This window comes from Vulpes vulpes, chromosome 1 (genome assembly GCF_048418805.1).
Source record: "Vulpes vulpes isolate BD-2025 chromosome 1, VulVul3, whole genome shotgun sequence".
Taxonomy (NCBI): domain Eukaryota; kingdom Metazoa; phylum Chordata; class Mammalia; order Carnivora; family Canidae; genus Vulpes; species Vulpes vulpes.
The window spans coordinates 127,008,813-127,012,893 of NC_132780.1; positions in this window are offsets into that span (position 1 = coordinate 127,008,813).

Here is a 4,081-nt window from a genome sequence, read left to right on the forward strand (position 1 = left end):
CAGTTTTAGGTAAAAGTACAGAAGGTATATCCCTGCCCTCATAGAGGCCCCACCTCCCCAGCTACAGACATTCTGCACCATAGTGGTTACATTAGATATTTCTGATAAACTACACTGTCTTGTCATTATCACCCAAAGTGCACAGTTTACGTTAGGGTTCACTCTTGGCTTTGTCCATGCTACGGGCTTTGACAAATGTATAATAACGTGTATCCACCATTGTAGTATCACACAGAAGAGTTTCACTGTCCTAAAAATCCTCTATGCTCTGTGGATTCATCTCCCCTGTCTGCCTCCCCCCACCCCCAACCTCTGGTAACCACTGATCATTTCACGGCCTCCATAGTCTTGCCTTCTCCAGAATGTCATATAGCTGGAACCATACAGTATGTAGGTTTCTCTGATTGCCTTCTTTCACTCATACTATGCATTTCAGCTTCCTCCATGTCTTTTCATGGTTTGATAGCTCAGTTCTTTTTAAGGCTGAATAATATTTCATTGTTTAGATGTACCAGTTTCTTTACTCACTCACCTACTGAAGGAATCTTGAATATTTCCAAGTTTTGGCAGTTATTAATGAACCTGCTATAAACATTCGAGTGCACATTTTTGTGGGGGCATAAATTTTTGGTCTATTTGAGCAAATAACAAGAAGCATGATTGCTGGATTGCATGGTAAGAGTATGTTTGTAAGAAACTGTCCAACTGTCTTCCAAAGTGGCTGGAACACTTCGCATTTCCACCAGCAGGTAATGATAGTTTTTCTTGCTCTGCATCCTTGCCAGCATGTTGGTGTTGTCACTGTTTTGGATTTTGGCCATTCAAATAGGTGTATATTGTATCTTACTGTTTTATTTTTTAAAAAATATTTTATTTATTTATTCATGAAAGAGAGAGACTCAGAGACACAGGCAGAGGGAGAAGCAGGCTCCACGCAGGGAGCCTGATGTGGAACTTGATCCCAGGTCTCCAGGATCGCACCCTGGGCCAAAGGCAGGCGCCAAACCACTGCGCCACCCAGGGATCCCGCTATCTTATTGTTTTATTTTTTTTTTTAAGGTTTTTATTTATTTATTTATTTATGATAGTTACAGAGAGAGAGAGAGAGAGGCAGAGACACAAGCAGAGGGAGAAGCAGGCTCCATGCACCGGGAGCCCGATGTGGGATTCGATCCCGGGCCTCCAGGATCGCGCCCTGGGCCAAAGGCAGGCACCAAACCGCTGCGCCACCCAGGGATCCCTATCTTATTGTTTTAATTTGCATTTCCCCAATGACAAATTCATGGCTTACTTGCCATTGTATATCTTCTTTGGTGAAGTATCCGTCCAGCTGTTTTGCCCTTTTTATTTTATTTATTTATTCTTGTTGTTTTGCCCTTTTTAAAATCAGCTTGTTTTTTATTGTTGAGTTTCAAGGGTTCTCTACATATTTATCTATTGTCGCTTTTTCAGGGTTTTTTTTTTAAAGATTTTATTTATTTATTAATGAGAGACAGACAGAGAGAGAGAGAGAGAGAGAGAGAGAGAGAGAGAGGCAGAGACACAGGCAGAGGGAGAAGCAGGCTCCCTACAGGGAGCCTATTGCAGGACTCCACCCGGACTGCAGGATCAGGCCCTGGGCTGAAGGCAGGTGCTAAACTGCTGAGCCACCTGGGCTGCCCGCTTTTTCAGGTTTTTAAAAAAGATTTTATTTATTTATTTGACAGAGAATAAGTGAGAGAGAGAGAGAACACAAGTAGGCCAAAGTGGCAGGCAGAGGGAGAGGAAGATACAGACTCCCCGCTGAGCAGAAAGCCCAACATGGGGCTCTATTCCAAGACCCTGGGATCATGACTTGAGCTGAAGGCAGACACTGAACTGACTGAGCCATCCAGGCACCCCTGTTACTGATTTTTCAAATATTTTCTCCCATAAACCTTTCATAACAAAGCTGCAGCCTGGATTCCTGCCTGCTTTCTGTTGCAGGGTATTGATCTTTAAAAGAATGCTGTGCTCAAAAGCGGAACAGCGGTGCCAAGAAATAAATGGTACTCTGCTCTGCTGGAACAAACATCTAAAGCAGCAGATATTTGCATTTATTACAGAGCTGAATCAAGTACTAACAATGGAATACTTTGAGCACCATACTTTGAGTGCTGAATTCAAAATACAGGTACTAATAGAGTCATATTATTTCCAGAGGCTTCTAACTCAGAGAAAAGATCCAGGAGTTTGTGCCAGAGATTACGTTATACACAGAGGGAACTTACTGCTTAATGGTACTCTGGCAGGTTCCTTCCTTTCTCTGTCTCATTTTTCTATTTCTGTACTATATGTACTTCCTGGAATGACTTCAATTCTCATTTGCACAATTTTGGAAATTTGTGCAATTCTCATCTTAGGTCCTGCTCTAGGGTAAGCTAAATTAAGACTACACCCTTACTGTCTGTGTCACATTTCTTGTTCAAGTATTAATCTCAGAGAACCTTAGCAGACCCTACCGGATAGGTCAGCTATTAATCCCAAAATTTGTGTTAGTTTCAATTTTATTTTACACATATAGGTAGAGTCATAGGTAGTGGGAGTTCTTATGGAAGCTTCCATTAAGGAAATGTTAAAAACAAAAACAAAAACATACAAATGGCTTACCTACTTCAAATCCACTGAATTTTTAAAAATTAATAGGACATTTTGTTCTTATTTTTTAAAGATTTATTTATTTATTCTAGAAAGAGAGAAGGGAGGTGCAGACACAGAGAGAAAATCCTGAAGCCGACTCCCCACTGAGCGTGGAGTCTGTGGACTCTATACCATGACCCTGAGATCATGACCAGAGCTGAAATCAAGAGACGGTTGCTACTGAGCCACCCAAGCACTCAATTAATAAGACACTTTAAAAATTGAAGTATAACATATACACAGAAAGCTGCATATCACATATCATAAGCTTAATGACTATGATGTGATATAATAAGAGATTTATATTTGATCTTTGTCCCAGTTCTGCTCACAGAGCTAATAAAAACTCATGTCACTTCCTAAGTGATAAGAACCATAAGAGCATCTATTACGATTTTATTTTTTGTCCCCAGCTCCTAAAACAGGCGAAAGAAGTAGATTCATTAAAATATTTGGGTTTTATCTCTAGTTACTGAAATAGCTCCAGAGTGATAAAAGTGAAAGGAGTGCCTTATTGATAACAAGCCCCTTTCAACCACGTCTAAGTTTAGTAATGAGGTAATTTTTAGAAAGCCCCTAAAGATAAGGGCTGCTTGCAAGGGGAACCACTACGTGATTAAGAGAGTTGGAACCTTAACTCCTGGAGAGGGAAGAGGGCTGGAGTTTAAGTTAATCACTAATGGCCAACAATTTAATCAGTTAACCTACTATAATGAAACCTCCAAAGAAATCCTGACCAAAAGGATTTGGAGAGCTTCTGGGTTGGTTAATAAGAAGACATTCATAAGTCAAGAAAGTGGTGTACCCCAAACTCCACAGGGACAGAAGCTCCTATGCTCAGGACCCTTCTGGACCTCACCTATGTATTTCTCATCTGGCTATTCATTTATATTCTTTAATGTCTTTTGTAATAAATCAATGATAATAACTAAACTGTTTCTTGGGTTCTATGAACCATTCTAACAAATTATCAAGTTTGAGGAAGAGGTAATTAATAGTAACCTCAGATTTATAGTCAGTCAGAAGTACATGCGACAACTTGGGAATTTTTATTGGTTTCTGAAATGGGGACAGTCTTATGGGACTAAGTCCTTAGTTTGTAGGGTCTGTGCTAACTCTAGGAATTAGTTTTAGAATTGTATTAAATTGTAGGACACTTAGCCAGAGTCTTCCAAGAATTGGTGAATTGCTTGGTGTGGAAAATCCCACACACATGGTGTCACAAGTATTGAGTATAGAGAGGAAATGGTGTTTTTCCTTTCAATGATTTATCACAAAGTGAATACCCTCATGTAACTTAAACCTAAATCAAGGTCCCAGAACTGGCATGGACCTCATGGCCCTCCCAATAATTGCGCTCCCTCTCTTCCCAAAAGATAATTATTATGTCTCATTATATATTAGTTTTGTCTATCTTTGACCT